At 39.1% G+C, this 22,834-nt stretch overlaps 1 pseudogene; it reads left to right on the forward strand.

Annotated features, from left to right (window-relative positions):
• The first annotated feature begins 11,256 nt into the window (after nucleotides 1-11,256).
• LOC109434572 (developmental pluripotency-associated protein 2) lies at nucleotides 11,257-20,723 on the forward strand (annotated as a pseudogene).
• The last annotated feature ends 2,111 nt before the right edge of the window (nucleotides 20,724-22,834 follow it).

Here is a 22,834-nt window from a genome sequence, read left to right on the forward strand (position 1 = left end):
GGTAACCTGAATAAAAATGTCCTGTTAGAGGGGACTGCCCTTGCAAATGCAATAATTCAGGCATTTGGAAAACACAGGTGTAAAAGGCTCTAAAAGATAATGGAGCTGTTTGGTTATTGGTAAGTTTTATTAATGCCCATCAATGGGATAATGAGAAACTGAGGGTCATTAACAAGCATTGAAAGAGTATAAGATGCAAGAGCCAGAAACCTTCTAGTAGTTGACAGAGGTCCATATTTCCTGTTTCTAGAATAATGGACATAGCTGAGCAACAAACAAAAGCTCTAATAACTGAGCTGCAGAGCTACAGAGACTTACAATTTTAGCAAAGGCAGGTCTGCCATGCTAAAGTCAGCAACCTGCTTGGGAAAATCTTGGACCATGAGACATTGGTGGGGACATTGAAATAGATGTCCCTGAGAGTGTCTGTTCTGCAGACCCCTATGGATTCTCAGAACTTGCAGAGGTGGTTGATGGTTCCCTAGTAAGAGCTAGCGCTACCTCTATGCTGGAAGATGCTGCACAGGCCCCTCCCTCTCAAAGGTAACAGATAATAGTGCACCCCTCAAAAACTCCTCTGAGTTGCTCTCCCAGCTATTAGGCAAATAACTGAGAGTTAAATTCCAGAATAACTCAGCTGGGGAAGTGAGGGGCCTGGCAAGGAATGAAAGAGAATATGCACCAAATGATCAGCAAACATTAACCAGTATGCATTGGCAGGAGTTAAGGGAGTAATTCTCAAATTAGATTTTGAGCGCAATTGATCAAAAGAGCTGGATTACAACAAAGAATTAATTGTCTTGGGGGATTTAAAATCCTTGCAAGGATCCTGGGAGATGGGACAAATTCACTACTAGGATGATTCTTAGAGGCCCAGAAAAAGTGACTGCCAGCACTGGGGAAAGCATGACTGCCCAAATTTCCCTGGCTAAGGGTAAAGGAGGGAATAAAGAGGCTGAGGAATGTGGGCCTGCAGGGATGGATATGTTCTATGTGAGGCCATACACTCAACAGAGTTGTTCCTCAGGTGGGCCCAGAGGACACAGCACTCCCCTAGCCCATCAGGAACGTGCTGACGAGGAGGCATGGCACTGCTGAGAAGCTCAGCAGTCCTCCGTCGACAGGGCTGTTGATAGGTGAGGCAGTCACAGAGCTGAGCTTGTTAACGGCATTCTGGGGATGATGGGGCCTGAAGTAAATGAGCCAGATGGTGGCACTTTACCAGCAGAAACCAGGAGGCTGCAATTACTAGGCAAGTTGGAGGGCAGCCAAAGGGGCTTAATTCACAAGGTCTGTGTAGATGGTTAATAAAATACAACGTCCCTAGGAGCAAAGTAGATAGGCAGCCAATAATGATGTGTGTGTGTGTATATATATATATTTGGCACTATATATATATATATATATATATGAAAACTGTATTAAAATTGTAATACTCAATATACACCGATAACAAAAGATGAATACAAGTCACATTTGACTTCTGCAATTACAAGAGGTGCTCAAAGTGGTTACCATCAGTGTCCATATACTTCTGATTATGGTGAACTACTGTTTGAGTGCTTGAGCAACGTTGACCAAAGTGTCCACTTGTATACATTTTTTTGGCACTATATATTTATAGAAATTTGGAAGTAAATAATTACTTTTATTTTGAATTTTTCCAGTTTTATTGAGATATAATTGACATTACATTGTACAAATTTAAGGTATAGTATAACATAATGATTTGATGCTTCCTAACATGTACAATCAAATGTCAAGAATAGAAAAGCAGGAGGCTGGGGGCAATCATCCTAGTTAAGAGTCATCATCTCTAAAAGGGAACCCTCATGCACTGTTGGTGGGATTGCAGATTGGTGCAGCCACTATGGAAAAAGTATGCAGGTACCAAAACATTGAAAATGAACTACCTTATGACCCAACAATTCCACTCTTGGGTATATATCAAAAGAAATCTAAAACATTAATTTGGAAAACTACATGCACCCCTATGTCTATTGCAGCACTGTTCATCATAGCCAAGATATGGAAACAACCGAAATGCCCATTGATAGACGATTGGATAAAGAAACTGTGGTACATTTATACAATGGAGTATTACTCGGCCATAAAAAAGAATGAACTCTTACCATTTGCAACAACATGGATGGACCTAGAGAATATTATGCTAAGTGAAACAAGTCAAACTTAGAAAGACAAATGCCATATGATCTCCCTTATATGTGGAATCTAAAGAACAAAACAAATGAGCAAACAAAACAGGAATAGACTCAGAGATATAGGGAAGAAAAAAAAACTATTGGTTACTAGATGGGAGGAGGGTGGGAATGGAGGAGAAGGTGAAGGATTAGAAAGTACAAATTAGTGATCACAATATAATCACAGGGATATGAAATCCAGTATGGGGAATATAATTAATAATGTTGTAAAGATTATGTAGGGTGCCAGATGGGCACTGGATTTATCAGGGGGATCACATCATTGACTGTGCTATACACCTAAAGCTGAAGTAGAATAATATTGAATGTTAACTATAATATCTATATCTATATCTATATCTATATCTATATCTATATCATCTATATCATCTATAGTCACAGGATATGGAGTACAGCGTAGGGAAGATAGTCAATGGTATTGTAACAGCTATATATGATGTCAGAGGGGTAGTAGATTTGGGGAGGTTATCACTTTGTGAGGAGTGTAAATGTCTAATTATTACATTGCCCTGTACACCTGAAACTAGTAAAAAAAAAAAAAAAAAAAAAAAGTCACCATCTCTGGCTCAGCTCCCAGACTTGAGCTGATTTTCAGATCCAAAACCCACTAGGTGATGAGATGGCTGGCTTCCTAGGAGGAAGAACCCTGTACCAACATGACAAGTATTTTTTAGAGTGATTCCCCCATACCTTGCCCAAAGAGATCTATAGTCCTTTAACCATGTATACTGGAAAAGAGAAAAGACATTTTGAAGACTTGGACACAGGATCTGAATTAATATTGATACTCAAATTAGCACCATGACCGCTTCTTCCCCGCTTTGTTAGATTAGGGGTTAAAGGATCCAGGTAATAACCGGAGTCCGGGCTAACATCTAGCTCACTCAAGGAGGCCAACTGGTTTTATAAACACAACCTTGGGATCATTTTCCCAGTCTCTGAATGTTTACAATTAGAACTGTTATACTTGATAGTTGAAGTAGCCCCCACATTGGGTCCTTGGCCTATGGGGTAAGAACTGTCATAGTGGGAAGGCCAATTCAAAACCTCTGAATCTGCTTCCTAGCTCACCCTGGTAAACAGAGATCCTAATTTCTCTAGTTCTGAAATTCAGCTTGAGGTAGCATATAATCAGTATTTTTTTTTTTTTTTAAAGATTTTATTGGGGAAGGGGAACAGGACTTTATTGGGGAACAATGGTCAAATTGTTGTCCTTTCAATCTTAGTTGTGGAGGGTTCTGTTCAGCTTCAAGTTGTTGTTCTTTCAGTCTTAGTTGTGGAGGGTGCAGCTCAGCTCCAGGTCCAGTTGCCGTTGCTAGTTGCAGGGGGCACAGCCCACCATCCCTTGCGGGAGTCGAACCAGCAACCTTGTGGTTGAGAGGACACGCTCCAACCAACTGAGCCATCCGGGAGCTCAGTGGCAGCTCAGCTCAAGGTGCCGTGTTCAATTTTAGTTGCAGGGGGCGCTGCCCACCATTCCTTGCGGGACTCAAAGAATTGAACTGGCAATCTTGTGGTTGAGAGCCCATGCTCCAACCAACAATTGAGCCATCCGGGAGGCAGTTCAGCTCAAGGTGCCGTGTTCAATCTTAGTTGCAGGGGGCAGAGCCCACCATCCCTTGCGGGACTCGAGGAATTGAACTGGTAACCTTGTGGTTGAGAGCCCACTAGCCCATGTGGGAATCGAACCGGCAGCCTTCGGAGTTAGGAGCACGGAGCTCTAACCGCCTGAGCCACCGGGCCGGCCCATAATCAGTATTTTGTAGCATCAAGAATGAGTTGACTGGGAGGTAATATGACCAGTTAGAAATTTCAAGTACTGCTTAGAGATGCTTTAGACAAGAAATAAGGCAATGGTATTAGAATTACAGGAGAGACAAAATCAAGCAAGATGTGTACTCGTCTTATTCCATAGGACTTTGACCCATTAGAGTTTAAGAAGAAGGGGTGTTTCAAGGTATTTGTTATGTTTCTGCCTTCAGATGACTGGGTGGATGACACCACACCTCAAAAAAGAAGAAATACAAGAGATTGAAAGTTGTTGGGGAAGACAGTGAATTTATTTTTTAATATGTTTAAAGTGCAAAATAGGATACGCCAAAACTTGGGTCAGTAATGCAATTGAAAAGATTGGGCTAGGGCCAGCCTGGTGGCTCAGGTGGTTGGAGCACTGTGCTCCTAACCCTGAGGTTGCAGGTTCTATTCCCACATGAGCCAGTGAGTTGCGCCCTCTGCAACTAAAATGAAGTCAATGAGCTGCTGCTCAGCTCCCTGGTGGCCAAATGGCTCAGTTTGTTGGAGCGCAGGCTCTCAACCACAAGGTAGCTGGATCGACTCCCGCAAGGGATGGTGGTCTGCACCCCCTGCAACTAACAACAGGAACTGGACCTGGAGCTGAGCTGTGCCCTCCACAACTAAGATTGAAAGGACAACAACTTGACTTGGAAAAGTCTTGGAAGAACACACTGTTCCCCAAAAAAATCCTGTTCCCCTTCCCCAATAAAAAATAAATAAATTAAATTAAATTAAATAGTTTCTGATACACTCCCTACCCCAATCCACAGTTAACAACCACACACACACACACACACAAATTGGGCTAGAAATACATAGGGAGTAGTCAGCATGTAGTTAGTAGTTGAAATGGAGAAATGAATGAAGCTGCTCTAGGAAAGCATGAGTCATGACCAAGAACAGAGAAATAAACCCTGTGAAACATCAATGTTTTAGGAATTAGGTAGGAAAAAGAGAAGGAAAAACCATTAAACTACAATGGAGAGAAACTAGATAGAGTAAGAAGATGATGTTCAGAATGTTGAATTTTGAAAGGGTAGAGAATAGTAATTTAAATAGAAAGATAATGTCAAAGGAGACACATGTGTATTTTGTTTTAAGTGAGAGAGGCTTGAAAATGTTTGTGTGCTGGTAGGGAAGAACCTGTAGAGACGGAGAGGTGGAAAACTCAAGAAGGAACAAGTGACTGATGTGGAAATAGGAGGGAGTAGCCTGGGCTTACTTTGCTTGTCCTGAGTTCCCATCCTTCTTCATCCACAATCCTCAGATAGTGGGGCAGTTGCTCAGGGGTCCAAAACTTCTTAACACCAGTTATCAGCCACGTCAAGAGGCCAACATAAATTGAGTTTTCAAATTCCAACATTTTGAACACATATTCCACTTGTCCTATAGGAAAAAGATCTTGATGGAGTGTAATGTGCATTCAATATGCAAAGAGGAAGACAAAACAGGACTTGGTTTGACCAGCCAAAGACACTTGCTGGTGGGGCTATACCTAAATTCGAAACTGTCATCGAACAACCTACAGCCAAATCAACTCCTTGTCCAGTCACCAAAAATTACCCTTAGCATCTCCTTCCCCATGACTGCCACCTGTCCAAATCCTGCCCTCTGAGTCATACAGAACCGAGGAGGACAGACCTCACTGGTCTGGATTCTAAATTTAAGATTCTCCTAGTACTGACTGTTGTGTATAGATTTTTTTTTTTTAACTGATTTCTTTATTTTCTTTTTTTAAATTTTTATTGGGGAATATTGGGGATCAGTGTGTTTTATCCAGGACCCATCAACTCCAAGTCAAATCATTGTTCTTCAATCTAGTTGTGGAGGGTACAGCTCAGCTCCAAGTCCAGTCACCATTTTCAATCTAGTTGCAGGGGAATAGCCCACCATCCCATGCGGGAATTGAACCAGCAGTTGTTAAGAGGCCACATTCTAACCAACTGAGCCATCCGGCCCACCCCTGTATAGGTTTAATATGATTTCAAATCTACCTGTTTATGACTTAAGTGAAGTTGTTTCAATCTACTTCTTAATGACAGTTGTAAAGACAAAAAAAGTTATTTTTCTTTAGAAGTTGTTCGGACATAAAACATCATTGTACATCTGTCATCATTGATAAGCAGTCAGCAGCCCAGCAACTGAGGGGCCCCACTGGGGGCTTATAGATAAGAACAAATGGAGAAGCAACTATGGCAAGGGGACATTTAGACTAAATAGAGAGTTTGTGAAGACTATTAAGAGTTTCTATTTGGGCGAGGTGACTGCTAATCTAAAAACTCCCCAAAGACCCTAGGGGCATTCTCTCCTGTCATGGCAATGCATTCCTCTTAGACAGTGTTGATAAACCCAGTAGCCGCCAGGTCAAAGACATCAGCCAAATTACCAACAGTGGTGTCTCCGTTCCCTAGCAACATGCTCTAGCAACAGGACACTTTTACTTTGCACTGGTGGCTGGAAATCAGCTCTAGGTTGGATGCCATCTCTCCAGGGTGTCTACTTGTATAAAAAGATACATCTCATATTAAATTTAGACTTTATTTCTTTACCTCCCCTTGCCTGGAACAATAGCGTGATTAACTTGTCATTTGTTTGGAGTATTTCTTTATTTTGCTTATTAAAAGATATTATCCTGTATGCTATTGGCTTGCGAAATTGTAATTCCCACAGCGAACCTGTGCTAAGACAACTCAGTCTCTGAGCATAACTTTTGCTGCCCCTCAAAACAAAAGACAAAACAAAACATTGTGGCTCCATGATTCAAAAGACTTTATTTTCAAAATAAAAATAAAAATGCCCATTTAGTCTGTCAGAAGGTTAAGATTTATAACTATTGCTCTAAAGTAAATATTAGTTCAATAGTCCTTTTAAATGGGAATTTCTTGAAATGGAGGATGTGGAAAAGTTGGGAAGATTTTCTAGTGCAATTTTTATTTTCCTCCTCAGAAAACTGGAATCAGTAGCTGTCCCTTCCACCTGGAAGTGGTACTGAACCATAGTTTCCAAACTGTTTCTCAGAGCCTTAAGGTTCTAAGGGATGTCTTATGGGTTTTATTTCTTAACCAGAGTTGCTCCACTTTTACATGTTATATGTTAGTGGTTCATAAGTATTTATCTTTAGAGCATGTTCTTTTAATTTTTTTTTAAGAAAAAAAGGATTTTGAAAAGCATTTATTTAAATAAGAACTACAATGCATTTATAAATATTTAACTTATAACCTAGTAAACATGATATATTTGAAACAGGCAATGTGTTTTTTATTTCAGAACTATAGTCTGTTATTGGAATAAATATTAGAATGCAAGCGTTCATAAACAATTTTCATCTTTCTTTTAATAATCTATACCCTATAGCCTACGCTATTTATTATAGCTTTACAGCCTTTCAGTGGCTGCTTTTTAGCTTTGAGATATATACCGTCCTGAGCCCCAAAATTAAGTTGGTAACATGAGATAGAGTAATTTGTTGCACCTATTTAATTAAGCATCTTCTCTGAATCAGACACTGTGCTGAGCGCAAGGAGAATAAAGATGACCTTGAGAATTTAAGAATGTCATAGTCTGGTAGGAGAGAGTCACCCTAGTCTGTGATCAACGTTTACATCATATTCTTTAGCAACAGCACAGACAGGGCCATCTACTCTAAAGGGGGTTGTGTGGGATGAGGAAGGCAGGTGGAAAGCTGATGCAATCTGGGTAACTAGCATTGATTGAGCCTCTGTTCTGAGCTAGACACAGTGCAAGGCTCTGGGTAGACCAAAGAAAACCCCAACATATCTAGCCATTGCCCTCTGGAGGCTGCTGTCTAATTTGGGAGATGAAGTTAAATAATTAAAATCCCAAATGCATACAAAATTACACATTCAAATAAATTTTATGAAGCAAAAGAGTGAGAGAATAACAGGACCAAACTCTTTTAGGGACATTCAAAGAAATTGGCATTTAGGCTTAAAGAACATGCTAATTACCACTACAATGGCAATACTGTTGATGTAGATGATGTTGGATCTGCTGGTAGCTCTGGGTGTGGGCCGGGATCCTGTCGTGAAGCCAAAGAATGGACACATGGACCAGGGAGAGGCAAAAAATTTTAAAAAGAGGATAGTTTATTAGAGGCAGGAGAAGAGGTTACAGCTCCCCAGCGGGAGGGGATCCCAAATGGGGGTGCCCGTGACTGAGACAAAAGATCTTCCTTTTATACCTTTCCTTGCCTGCTTGGGTAGGGGGCTGGAGCCTTCTAATAGAATTAATCTATCAGATTTGTCCTGTTTGTCCATCCTGAAGGGATTAACGAACCAACCCATTCCTATCTATTTGATCTGCTCCTTTGTCCGGTCAGAAGGGAGTTGAGATTATTTATTAATCTCAAGGCGTAATCGCATGTCTCTGTCCTGGAGTGAAGGAGACATTCCAGAACCTGGAGTTTCAGGATGTCTGCTTTTTTGTTTATTCCACCAGGGACCCCCCTGTCTACCTAGCAACCATACTAACTAACCTGTCTCAGTATTACAATACATAAATGTATAAAATTAACATGTTGTACACCTTAAATTTACATAATGTTTATGTCAAACACACGTCCATTTAAAAAATATATATGTTTATAGAATGAGGAATCATATGTGTGAAGAGGGAGGGAAAGAGTGTTCTTGCTAAAAAAAAAAAAAGGAGAAAAACGTCATCTCTGAATCTAATCAAACCGATTTACAATAAATGTAGAGGATAGAAGGATAGAAAAATAGAGGAACAAATGAAATTAGCAAAATCAAGTTAGAAAACTACAGAAAATTCACACAACTGTTTAAACAAAAAGAACAACAAAAAATTATAAGAAAAATAAATGAAAGAATTTACAGATTAAAGAAAATTAAGACATATCAAGAAATCACAACGTGTAGAATTTATCTAGATCCTGATTCAGATTGTTAAGACAGAAAATGAGAGAAATATGAGACAATTGGATATTTAAATACTGCTGGATATTTGAACAGACTGAATAATTTAATAATATTAAATAATTATTTAAAATTATTTTTAAATATAAAAAAAGATATTGTAATTATACTTAGCAAAAGTATTCTCCTGTCCAACCCCAAATATATAAATGAAATGAAATGAGTTCTGGTAGTTCCTTCAAAATAACCCAGGGAGGGGGAATAGGTGGTGGTTTAGATGAAATCAGATTGGCTGGAAGTCAATAGTTATTGAAGCTGGATTATGGATACATCAGGGTTTGTGATATTATTGTCTGCTTTACACATTTTTTAACTTTCCCATAATATAACATTTTCAAAAAGCAAGGAAGAAACCCAAGAAAACAAATAAGATGATTATATTGTAATAAATGCTAAGAAGAAAAAAAATGATAATGAAATTGTTTTCCTACTTGAATTCCTGTCCTAGCCTAAAGGCACTGGGATCAGTCCAGTCTACTAGGTCAGTTCCTCCCTAAATTACTCATAAAAAAGCCCACCAGGTGGGACCACACCCAAGTGAGTAGCTAGAGTGCTTTCACCACTGAATTTCCATGGGCCTATTCTGTTTCTATCCTGGAAGGGAGGAGCCAACATTCCAACCATTATCTGCCTAACCCAAAAACCATTTGGTCACACCCTGATCTAGCCTACACTGCTAGAATTTAGATGCACAAGAATTACCCTGAAGGCTTGTTGAAGCGCAGATTCCTGGGTCCCTGTCAGTCCCAAGGATCTGATTCTGAGGTCTGGGGTGGAGTCTCATAATTTATTTTTCCAATCGGTTCTTCAGTAAACTGAAGCTGAACCCTTGCAGACCACACTTTGATTATAGTACATATATCACTAAATTAAACTGATCTGGGATCCCTGGGTGCTGAGACAAATGGATCAAACCGTTTTACTAGGGCAGAGAAAGTCCCATGTGAGACCTCTGGATGCCAGTGCCACCATATTGTTCGTTAATATTTCCTTTGGTAGCTATGGCTCCTTAGAGATACATGAAAACAGCTGTGACTTCTCCAGCCTCTTCTCTTGTCACACAGATCCTGCCTCCAACATTATGCTCCAGCAGTTCCCAAGTGTTTGCATTCCTTCTCCTGCATTTCTTAGTCCATCATTTGCCTTAGTGGGTTTTTTTTAAATTTAATTAGTTTCAGGTGCACAAGACAAAGTTATACTTAGACGTTTATGATTTATATCCCTCACACTGTGTGAACCCCCCTCCCCCATCCACTATCCCTCTGACATCGCACAGAGCCATTACATTTCCACTGTCTCTATTCCTAATGCTTTACTCCACTTCCTGTAACCATATACATACATACATACATACATACATATATATATATATATATAATTATAGTTGGCATTCATTATTGTTCAGCTTCAGGTGTACAGTGCAGAGATCCGGCACCTACATCACCCCTGAGGTGGTCTCCCAAATGGGACACATGTCCATCGGATACCCTACAAAATCTTCACATTGTTGATTACGTTCCCCAAATTAATTTTCAAAACCCCTTGGCCATCTTGTGGTTACCGACTATTTTCTAAACCTCTCACCTTCCCCCTTATCCCACCCCGCCACCCATCTAGCAACCCTGTTTTTCCTCTATGTCTTAGTGTTTTGGTTCTTGCTGCTCCTATTCTGAACGGCCAAACCTTTTCCTTCTACCCAGCTGACCAGTATTCAGGCTTAGTATTTGTGTTTAGAACTAAATCCTGGAGGAATAATGTTATTCAACACCTACAATTTAAATCTAATCTCCCAGTGAATGTCACACCCGTGGGCATAAATCAGTTATAAAATACCTCTGTATCTCTTTTCTATTTCTTCTATAAAAATATCATTCAATCCATCACCACCATTGTCCTGGAAATTATTTAAAATATTCTGTTTATTCAATTGTAACTTGTCTGAAAGAGTTTTTCACTTCTAGTTTTCTCCCAAGTCTCACCTTAAAGGAATAAAGACAAAAATCTCTCTCTCTAATTAGGAATCTACTAATTACCCAATAATTCAAAGCTCACCTAATAGACAAGATAAAGTATAAAACTGATGAAATTATCAGTCAGATAATGGTGGGGGTGGGGGGTGGGAAGAAGAAGAGAGAAGAAGAGAGCTCTTTTGAGTAACAGGAAGTAGAAAGAGACATTTGCTTATAAAAGGAGAAGTCTGGTGAGAAACTCGCAGGTTAAAAGGAGTAAACTGCAGGTATCCTTAACTGTGCTGGCTGTGCTGTTCTCTCTGAGTGTTCCTGGGAATGGCAAATTCAAATTTTAATAGCAGCGAAAAGGTAAGTTTAATTAGAAAAGAATTATTTTTCCCATAGGCTCACCTTACAAAGCCTTTCTGAAACTCACTTATGTTGCCCTCTTGCTACGAAGCTTGATTTCTCAATGTAAGAAATCTCCATCTTAGAACCTCCTCCTCTTTCCGGCGGATTATTAGTAGTTTTCTTTCACGTGATTGTGGTTCTGCATATTTGGGTGAGAGTACAAATGAGAAGTAAAGATTCCTTTTCTTAGTGTAAAGTAAGAGATTGATTTTGTAGAAAGACATGTTGTAGCCGAGCAAGATAAAAATAGTAAAGAAATGGACAGCTATGGTAAAAAGAAAGTGAAAAAGGGTAATGTGGATAAGGTCAGAAAGTGAAGTGACCAATTAGTTTCTTTTCTCAAGAGTAAAAAGTAACCTACTGCCAGTGGCTTTGGAATCAAATGTGTTTCCAGACTGGGTTTGGGTAGTCTTGGACTGGAGGAGAGAGTAGACTGAGAAAGTTTCACAGGTATTTACTGGGACTGCTGTACCAGGCTAGAGGACTGAATTAATTGTCCAATAAAAACTATGATTATGGGCACATCATCTAGCTGCCTTGAGCCGCCCCCCATCTCTAGAGTGGTGTAATAGTTCCCCAGTAATGTCAATTTTTTTGAAGCTGACCAGTGAATGTGTGTGAGAGTATTTTGAAAAAGTGGTATACAAATGCAAAGTTCCTATATGCACCTAAGAATTTGAGAGCAATAGGAAGCCATTGAGATGATTTAAATAGTGAAAGGGAGTGACTGCATCAGATCCTGCCTGGCTGCTGTGGGTTTTTTTTTTTTTTTTTTTTTTTTAAAGTGTTGTAATAAGGCTGGAATGGAGTTTATTCACTCTTGGGTTTGAGAGGAAAACCTAAGTTCAGAAATTGACTCACACATGTGGTACTCTGTGGCATCGGTCATTTAATTTCTGAGACTCAGTGGCCTAATTTGCAAAATAGGAAAACTAATAAATTACTACAAACATGCTATGATGATTAAATGAGAGAAATACAGAAAGCACCTAGCACAGTGCATGTATACTGTACAAAACCAGTAAATGTTAGTTCCTTCCTGTCTACTTTACCTTTCAGTTATTAGATTATTAAAAGAATATTGAGTGCCCAATCTGTGCTGGGTACTGTGTCAGTTACTGTAATGGCATGGGAGTAAAGTAGATATATATTCACTTTACTTGAATCATGGGGCCGAAGTAAGGCCAGTGTGGCTGGAGCTCAGAAAGCTCTTGAGCTGCAGTGGTAGGCATGGGGCAGACAACTCAGGAGGGAATTTTGTCTTTAACCTGAATAGCAATGATAAGCCATTGAAGTATTTTAAATAAGTAGGACAGCAGTCTGAAGAAAGAGTGGAGTCAAAATGGATTTTGGAGTAACAGGAGATTTTTGCATCTGCCAGTGAGAGTTAATGATAGTTTGAATTGTGTATCATGTGATAGAAAATGGGGAGGTGGAAACACATTTCATACATATTTAGGAGATAAAATGAAAGTATTTAATGTTTTAGCTGATAAAAAGAAATGTCATGAGGAAATGGTTTTCACAAATTCAAGACCTACCCTTCCATTTCCTCTATCACCCACTTGTAAATCTATTTTTGCTCATTTCCTCATTGCTTCTCTTATCTAATAGAGAGGGTCTACTAATCAACATCACATTTAAGGAAATCTCAGTAAGTTTTCAATCCATCCATCTTCCCAGTTTCTTATTCATTAGTTGTGATTTGAAAAGAAGTTTAATTGTGAGTTTCAATTAGGAATCAGTGATTGATGCTTCCCTTTCCAGGATTACTTTAAGGTTGAATTAGAGGACGAAAGTGTGATTCTCACATTGGTTCCAGTTAGTGAGGAACCTAATGAAGAACATCAAATGGAACCAAGCATTTCTTCAATCTCAGAAGACAACCGGAAGATTCCTAGGACAGATGATGAAGGTATGAGGACAAGAATTGCTCAGTTTGCTGCTCCTCTAGCTCTGGGAAACCCAGGAAGAGTAAGATTTTTCCTTTTCTGTCCTCTGACTGACTATACAATGCCCATCTTAAATCTCACGTCAATTACCTGTGGTAAGAGATTTCTCAAACTCCTCCATAATTCTCATTTGCTAACAGCATGTACAGTCATGCTTTTAAGCTGAAAAACAGGCATGTGGAATGCTTTGGACAGAGCATAATCTTATGGGGTAGATAGACATGAGTTGAAATTTCCAACCCATGAAGCTTAGTCTTCATTTTGATTAGTGCATACTTTACATACCTCTTATGAAGACTAATTTCCCTCCCAGGTTTATTGAGATACAATTGACACATAATAACACTGTGTAATTTTAAGTTATACTGTGTGATGATTGGGACATGTACATACTGTGAAATGATTACCATAATAAGGTTAATTAACACATTCATTACCTTACACAATTACCTTCCCCCGCCACTCCGTGGTAAGAACGTTTTAGATTTACTCTCTTAGCAACTTTCAAGCATATCATATAGTATTCTTAACTATAGTAAACATGCTGTGCATTACATCCCCAGAACTTAATTCATCTTATAACAGATATTTGCACCTTTTGATCAACATCACCCCATTTCCCCTGTCCCCCAATCCCTGGCAACCACCAGTCTACTGTTTCTTTGAGTTCTGCTTTTTTCAGATTCCACATACTCATAAGTGAGATCATACAGTATTTGGAAGACAAAATAATTTAAAAATTCACCTAGTATTTTGCTTGGTGAGTAATTACAGATTAAATATGTAGCAACTCTTAATATCATGCCACTTTGTGTCCTCAGTGCTTTTTTATAAAGGCATTGAGTAAGTAGTTTCAGAATGATTTCATCTTCTGGGCCAATAACAAGGACTTCAAGATGAAGATAATAACAGGTTAAGGCTAAGCAGAGTGAGTTGAGAAAAGTTGCTATTGAGAAAAATGAGGCAGGCTGACAGAATAGTGGACCATTTTTGGTTGGGGTGCTTTCTTTGATTTCTAGAGGTCCAAAATCTATACATTTTGGAGGAGCAATCCAATACGGTGTTCTATCCAGGTGTTGATGGCCACAAAATCAAAAGGTTGCTCTATGTAGTGTAGAAAATAGGGAATTTAGAATTTCAAAATGTAGGTTTGAGTCCCAGGTCTCTCATTTTAATGGAGATGTGATTTTGGGTAAGTCCTTTAATTCTTGAATCGATTACCTTATTTGCAATATGAGAAGAAATATTTGAAAGGTATATGTGCAAATTAGGTTATGAGAAATAAATGAGAACTTTGTAAAATTATAAAGAATCTTACAAATTTTAAATTATTACTTCTTTGGTTTCCTTCTTTTCTCAGTTTATCTTCCTCAAACGAGTGAACAGTTCAAAGCTTGTCCAAAACCAATGCTCCCCTTGCCGACCATTTTGCCTTCAATTAATAAAGTGCGTTGGGATACTTTGCAGAACTGGTGTCAACAATTTAATTTGAGTACTGATGGCAAGGTAAGTACACTGGTGGGCATCTCTGCTGCTCAGAGCAAATATGGGAAGTTTAGTCAACTTTTAATTTTCTCCCCTCTTCATGTCCTTAGAAAATAGATGTTTATCTGAGGCTCAAGGAACATGCGTACTCTGAAGAAAAACAAGTGAGTGAGGAGTATGGAGACAGTGTAAAGATAAGTTCTGATTGTGAATTATTCTACCTCTCCCTGTATCTCTATATATGTTGTACCTCCAAAGCAAGGTTTCTCAACCAAGACTATGGACATTTGGGGCCAAATAATTTATTTTTGTTTTGGAGGCTCTCCTGTGTATTTTAAGATGTTTAGACTAAACATCCCTGGTCTCTACCCATTAAATGTCAGTAGCATTCCCATAACCCCCTTCTTAGTCCCCTCCCCAGTTTTAACGATCAACAATTTTTCCCAGTTGAGCACTGCTGTAAGGGAACTAAACTTCCTAAATCCTTCCCACACTGACCTACCTGAGTCAATGTATGAAGAACGATAATATTGACACAGAAATTATTACTGTGTCAGTAGCACTTCACTGAATAATCATCATGAATCCCATTTGCAGAATATTCCTGAAACACTACAGGAGTCAAGTTCAAAGAAATGCAAGATGGTGACCAAGAAAGCAAGGAGTAAGAAAAGTTGTAAGATGAGTGAGAGAGAGCAAATGACCAATAGCGTTGAGGTGATAACTTCAGCTCAGGAAGCCATGTTGGCAGCATGGGCAAGACTTGCTGCAAGAGCCGTTCAACCTAAGGCTATGAATTTATGTCCCATTCCTTCTTCTGCTGAGAACTTTCTGCTGCAAACCTCTGGTAAGATCAACTTTAGAGTGAATACCACTCCAGAGAAAGAAAGTTAACTTTTATTAGTCCAATACTAAAAGGTAGTAAAAGGCAAAGCGTTAGTTAAAATATCTGCAGATTGGATATTAGGTTCATAGAGGGCTTATCTTTTGATTGACAGCCAAGTTTTGCCTGGATGGGATCTCTAAGCTAGGTAATGGAGTGGTGACCCTTTCTTATCACTAAGCAGAAGTCCAAGGTGGGAAGAAAGCATAATCTGATAATGTGATCAACCACAGCCTGAGATCTTTGCCTTTCTCTCCCCCTTCTGCAAGGCCTTCATAGCATACTGAGTAAGAATGCAGGTGTTAGAATTGAACAACCTTCATTCAAATCCTTGTCTTACGATTTCCTAGGTATGTGACTTTGGCAAGTTACTTAGTGTAAGCCCTGGTATCCTGATTTATAAAACAAATATTACAACTATTCTGCTTCTTAGAATGATTGTGAGACTTATGAGATAGAACTTGGCACATTAAAAGTAGGCAATAATAACATGTTTGGGGCCCCTGTCCCCTTAAGAAATCTTGAGAATAACTTAGCCTACCTTTCTCCAACTCCCCTTCTCTCCTTGGTATTTTTGTTTACCCAACCCTATCTCTGGTCAGTACAGTCACCCTCCTTTTTTTTAAAAAAAAATTTTAATGGGGAAGGGGAACAGGACTCTACTGGGGAACAGTGTGTACTTCCAGGACTTTTCCAAATCAAGTTTTTGTCGTTGGAATCTTAGTTGTGGAAGGCACAGCTCAGTTCCAGGTGCACTTGCCGTTGCTAGTTGCAGGGGTCACAGCCCACCATCCCTTACGGGAGTCAAACTGGCAACCTTGTGATTGAGAGCCCGCGCTCCAACCAACTGAGCCATCCGGGAGGCAGCTCAGCTCAAGGTGCCGTGTTCAATCTTAGTTGCAGGTGGTGGAGCCCACCATCCCTTGTGGGACTCGAGTTGAACCGGCAGCCTTGTGGTTGAGAGCCCACTGGCCCATGTGGGAAGAGCATGGAGCTCCAACCACCTGAACCACCGGGACGGCCCTCACCCTTCTTTTTTGCTTGAGTTCTTTTCTTCTCTCCACCCCGTTCCCCAAAGTGGAAGATCCTCTTTTATTCAGGGCTGATTTGTATGGTAAGACACCTTGTTCATTGCACAAGGAACCCACCCAAAAGGAAGATGGAAGCTGAAATTGGCCTACTGTCTGCTCCCCGAGCTGCACTCCCTTTTGTGAAAAGGAATGGGCACCTTTTTGCTAATTTCCAAAAGCACTGTCCTGCCACAAAGCTGTCTCTAGAGAACTGCTTCACCAAAGATAGCATCTCTTTCTAATTTTCATTAATGTGCCATATGGGTTAGTAGCATCCCACACTTAATCATTCTTTTAGTTCCTCTTCATTTAGTAGTCATTAAACACCTGTGATTCAGGAGTATGCCTAGCCAACAGGTATATAGTGGTGCTAAACACATACACTTTCCACTGTTTTACAGTCTGAATGGGGAGATTTTTTATGGATTTTTAAGCCCGCAGTGACTGCTCCTTTCTCTGAGTTTCAGGTACTTGATATCTTTATAACTTCTCTTGTTTTCTCTCAGATATACCATCTCCTCACTTAGATTGTTCCTTAGGCTTCTAAACAAAGATGATTTTTTTTCTGTTTTCCATATTTGTGGCAGTACAATGTAGTAGTTAGGCAAATGGGCTGTGAATCAGAATATCTGGATCCATGTCTTAGATCTGGGAAAATTATATTTAACACCATAAGCTTCAGTTACCTCACCTATAAATAAGAAAAGTAAATAGAAGGTAAATATTAGTAATGTCCTTAGTAAATCTATGAATATATGTAAACCACTTAGCAATATCCTGGACACAAAGCAAGCACTCTAAGACGTTAATTGTTATTAATCTTCATACTATATAATTTGTGAAGTTAGTTTATTGTGTCCTTTGGTTTACAATTCAGTTGATTCATCAACAGAATATAGGAGCAAAGTCAAGAGTGACTTGCTGAGAGGTTGGATTGGAGTGTGGTTACTTAATCTTCGCTGTTTATATTTGTTTCTCCTTCTCTCTCCAGGTGTCAGGTGGTGTGTGGTCCATGGCAGACCTCTCTTGGCAGACAGAGAGGGTTGGGTTCGCCTGCAGTTCTATGCAGGTCAGGCATGGGTGCCTGACCCTCCTAAGAAGATGATCTCTCTCTTCCTGTTACCAGCCTGCACTTTCCCATACCCAGACCTAGAAGATAATATGCTCTGCCCCGATTGTGTTAAGAGGTAGGTAACTCTTAACTATTTGTATGGAACACAGAAAAGTAGGTACCTAGATGGATTTCTGAATAATTTAGTAGGAGAAAGCAGAAGGCAAACATGCTGTTTTCTTAATTTGCCATATAGCTCAGGCAAGAATAGGAAGGAAAAAGAACTTGGCAGTGGGTTAGAATTCAGATAAATGTGGCTTTTCAGCAACCCTAACAAAGTATGTGACAAGTTAGAATATTGGTCTCAATTTTAGAGACCTGTTTTAAGGAAAAAAACCCTAAACATTAGAGTTTTACCACAATTTGGATACTTTGCTGGGGATATAAAAATTAGTAAGACAAAATCCACGTAGTATGCTACAATGGAAATGAATAAGAGATGCTGTGAAAATATATGGGTAGTATCTATATTGGAGTAAGTTAGGGAAACTTCAGAAAGGATTGCTTGTACTGAGGAAGAGCTTACCATTTGGAAAGTAAATAATTGGGGAATTTTGGTAGTGGAAACGGCACATACAAATACATGGAAATGAAAAAATATGACATACTTAGAAATTGCAAATAGGTCAATGTGACTGAAGCTTGTGTTAACTAAGTCTGGGAAGGGGAGGAGTTGGCCACTAACGTTTTTATATGTGCATTAAAGGTTTCAAATATTATCCTGTGGGTCATAATTTCTCAGTCACTTTTGGGACATAGACTCCTTTGAGAATATAACTAAATACTTCCATCCAGGAAAATATACACTGGACATACACATAAACACTGCGTTAGCTTTTATATGGACTATAGAACTAATGTTCATTCATGCGTGTAAAATTCAGCTTTTGATGATGGAATTGGGTGGAGGTGATGTGAGATGGGTGTGGAGGGAAACTAAGGCTTCTTAGGAAGTGGATTGATAATCTTGCAAAAGAAACTAGATTAGAGGGTAAGACATTACTATAATTCTGGAAAGGTAGAATTTATGACCTTGGCAAAGAATTTAAAAGGGAATGGGGCAAATTTAAGAGATATAGGAATAAGAGAAATAGGATGCTATCTAAACAGTAATGGTAGAAGTCCAGTTCAGTGGTGAAGAACATGATACATGGGACATGCTGGACATGGGTGTAGAGTTCTGAGGGTGTAGAGTTCTGAGAGCAGCATGGGCTAGAGAAACATCTGGGAGTCATTAGCTTTTATTTTTTTATTTTTTATTTTTAAGATTTTTATTGGGGAAGGGGAACAGGACTTTATTGGGGAACAGTGTGTACATCCAGGACTTTTTCCCAAGTCAAGTTTTTGTCCTTTCAATCTTAGTTGTGGAGGGTGCCGTTCAGCTACAAGTTGTTGTCCTTTCAGTCTTAGTTGTGGAGGGCGCAGCTCAGCTCCAGGTTCAGTTGCCATTTCTAGTTGCAGGGGACACAGCCCATCATCCCTTGCGGGAGTCGAACTGGCAACCTTGTGGTTGAGAGGACACATTCCAACCAACTGAGCCATCTGGTAGCTCAGCAGCAGCTCAGCTCAAGGTGCAGTGTTCAATCTTAGTTGCAGGGGGCGCTGCCCACCATCCCTTGCGGGACTCCAGGCGTTGAACAGGCAACTTTGTGGTTAAGAGCCCACTGGTCCATGTGGGCATTGAACCGGGCAGCCTTCCGAGTTGAGAGCATGGAGCTCTAACCGCCTGAGCCACCGGGCTGGCCCCTGGGAGTCATTAGCTTTTAAATTGTACATAAGAGTATGTAGGAATTAGAAAGGACATAGGAAGGAACCCTAAAGGAAATCAGCATATTGATGGCAGGTGAGAAATGGAGACTGAGAAACTGCAGTTAAAAAGTTGGGATGTAGGGCCGGCCCAGTGGCTCAGGTGGTTAGAGCTCCATGCTCCTAACTCCAAAGGCTGCCGGTTTCAGAAGTGGTTGGTAGTGAGATGGCCATGTAAGATTATGATTAATACAGTGCTGTTGGGAGTGTCAATTTTGGACATGATTGGTGACCCTTTCGAGAGTAGGTTGAAAGGGTTAGTGGAAGCAGAAATGTGATGTGGCAAGTTGGACTAGAACACATGAAGAACTAAGATGGGACATATTGATATATCTTGAGAGAGAAGGAGATAGCAGTTAGTTGAAGTAGTAATATCAAGGGAGCTTGTTTCCTTCCTTCCTTCCTTCCTTCTTTCTTTCCTTCCTTCCTTCCTTCCTTCCTTCCTTCCTTCCTTCCTTCCTTCCTTCCCTCCTTTTTATTTCCATTTTTTCATGGGAAAACCATGACCATGTATAAACAGAAGGGGATATGGGGAGAAGCTGTGGGAAAGGAAAGGGAAGGAGAGTATAAAGATAAAGAAAGTAGAACCAATTTATTATATACAATATGAGGTCTGATATTAACTGGATAATCTTCCTTTGTTTGCTACATAAAATCCTTTTACCGACCATTCTTACTCAGGTGATGGGCAGACTACTAAGGTACTTCAGAAGTGGATTTCTTATCTTATTGGTCATTTTCAAGGGGGTGGTAGGGAATGGTAGATCTTATTCTAACAGTTTTTCAAAATTCTTTTCTAACTTGTTTATAGGAATAAGAGGATGATGGAAAAATTAACTACAACGAAGAAGTAGAAGCAACCTGGTTTGAACACAACCACATCATTCCTTTTGGATTGGCCATGTCTTAATAAAGAATAAACGGTGGATAGATAGCTCACAGATAGATTGATTTGTATCCCAATGATTGCTGTGCTCTGTCCTGGCCATCCTCAGTGTTGCCTGATGCCTTCAGTACAGATGGGAATGTCTGGATTCTGTACTTGAGGTCTGCCAAGAAGTGACTGCCACTGCTCCTTCAGGTATTTAGCTATAACATATAGAATATAAGTTGGTTTTCTTTTAATTAATAGATTTTTTTAAGCAGTTTTAGATTTTCAGAAAAAAATTAGCAGGATCTAGAGTTCCCAAATTCTGTTCCCTGCACTCCCCCATTTTCCCTGGGGTGTCAACATCCTGCACCTGAGGGGTACATTTATTGAACCTACATTGACACATCATTATCACCGAAAGCCCATAGTTTACATTAGGGTCCACTCTTTGTTTTACATTCTATGGGTTCTGAGAAATGTATAATGACATATCCACCATTATGGTGTCAAAATAGCTTCACTGCCCTAAAAATTATGTGCTCCACCTATTTAACCCCTGACACATTTTCTGTATCCATAGCTTTGCCTTTTCCAGAATGTCATACAGTTGGAATCATACAGTGCCTTTTCAGATTGACTTCTTTCAGAGCAATGTTAATTTAGGATTCCTTCATATCTTTTCATGGCTCAATAGCCCACTTCTTTTTTTGTTTTTGTTTTAAATTAAAGTTTATTGTGGTGACAATTGTTGGTAAAGTTACATAGGCTTCAGGTGTACAATTCTGTAATACATAGTCTATATATCATATTGTGTCACATTGTGTGTTCACCACCCAGAGTCAGTTCTCTTTCCATCACCATATATTTGATCTCTTAGCCCACTTTTTTTTTAGCAGTGAATACTCCATTGTCTGGATGTATCATAATTTGTATATCTATTCACATATTGAAGGCCATCTTGGTTGCTTCCAAGTTTTGACAATTATGAATAAAGCTGCTATAAACATTTGTGTTCAGGTCTTTGTGGACATAGATTATGAACTTATTTGAGTAAATACCAAGGAGAATCTTAAGAGTGTTTAGTTTTATAAGGAACTGCCAAACTCTTTCAGAGTAGTTGTACCATTTTGCATTCCCAGCAGCAATGATCGAGAGTTAATGCAGGTCCATATCCTCATCAGCATATGGTGTTCTCAGTGCTTTGGATTTTGTCCATTCCAATAGGTGTGTAGTGGTATCTCATTGTTTTAATTTGCAATTTCATAATTACATATGTGGATGATCTTTTAATATCTTATCTACATCTTAGGTGAGGTGTCTATTCAGGTCTTTTGCCTTTTTTTTTTTTTTTAAACGTGGCTGTTCATTTTGTTAATAAGTTTTAAGAGTTATTTTTATATTTTGGATAGTAGTCCTTTATCAGATGAGTCTTTTGCAAACATTTTTCCCAGTCTGTGTCTTGTCTTCTCCTTCTCTTGATTAATTAGTATGATTAGATCATTGATGTTTAAAGCAATTGATAGAAATGAATTGAGATATTTTTCATTACTCTCATGTTTTATTTGCACTTTTTTTTTTGTCTTCCTCTCTTTCCCTTCTCTGGGTTTAACTGAGCATTTTACGTGATGCCCATTAACAGAATGAATACTCATTAATAGACTAAAAGAACATGTCTTGATGCAGAAAAAGCATTGAACAAAATCCAGCACCCCCATAATGAAAATATCAATAAGCAAAGAGTAAACAGGAACAACTTCAACATGATAAAGGTTACATGTTCCTGACTATAAAGAAAAATCTTTCAGCCTTTCGTCTCTTAGTATGAGGTTAACTGTAGGCTTTTCACATGTGACCTTTCTTCAGAGAAGTTAGGCAAGAAAAAGAAATAAAGGTCATCTAAATTGTAAAGGCAGAAGTGAAACTACATAGATAATATGCTATTACATACAGAAAACGAAATCATCCTTCAAAAAACTTAGAGCTAACTAACAAATACAGCAAATTTGCAGAATACAAAAATTGCAAATCAGTTGTATTTCTATATACTAGCAATAATTTGACCAAAAAAAAAAAAATTAAGAAAATGACTACAATACCATCGAAAAAAGCACATAATACTAAGAAATAAACTACGAAGAAAAGACATGTCCACTGAGGACTACAAAGCATCGCTGAAAGAAATTACTTTTACCCCTTAGTTCATAAGCAGTTAAAAAAAAAAAAAAAGCACACACAAACACTGATCAATTTCAAATACAGAAACAGGCTTGTATTTTTTATACTGCTAGCTTATGCATTTTATACATTTTATTTGAAAAAGTTTGC

The sequence above is a fragment of the Rhinolophus sinicus genome, linkage group LG01 (genome assembly GCF_036562045.2).
Source record: "Rhinolophus sinicus isolate RSC01 linkage group LG01, ASM3656204v1, whole genome shotgun sequence".
Lineage (NCBI taxonomy): Eukaryota > Metazoa > Chordata > Mammalia > Chiroptera > Rhinolophidae > Rhinolophus > Rhinolophus sinicus.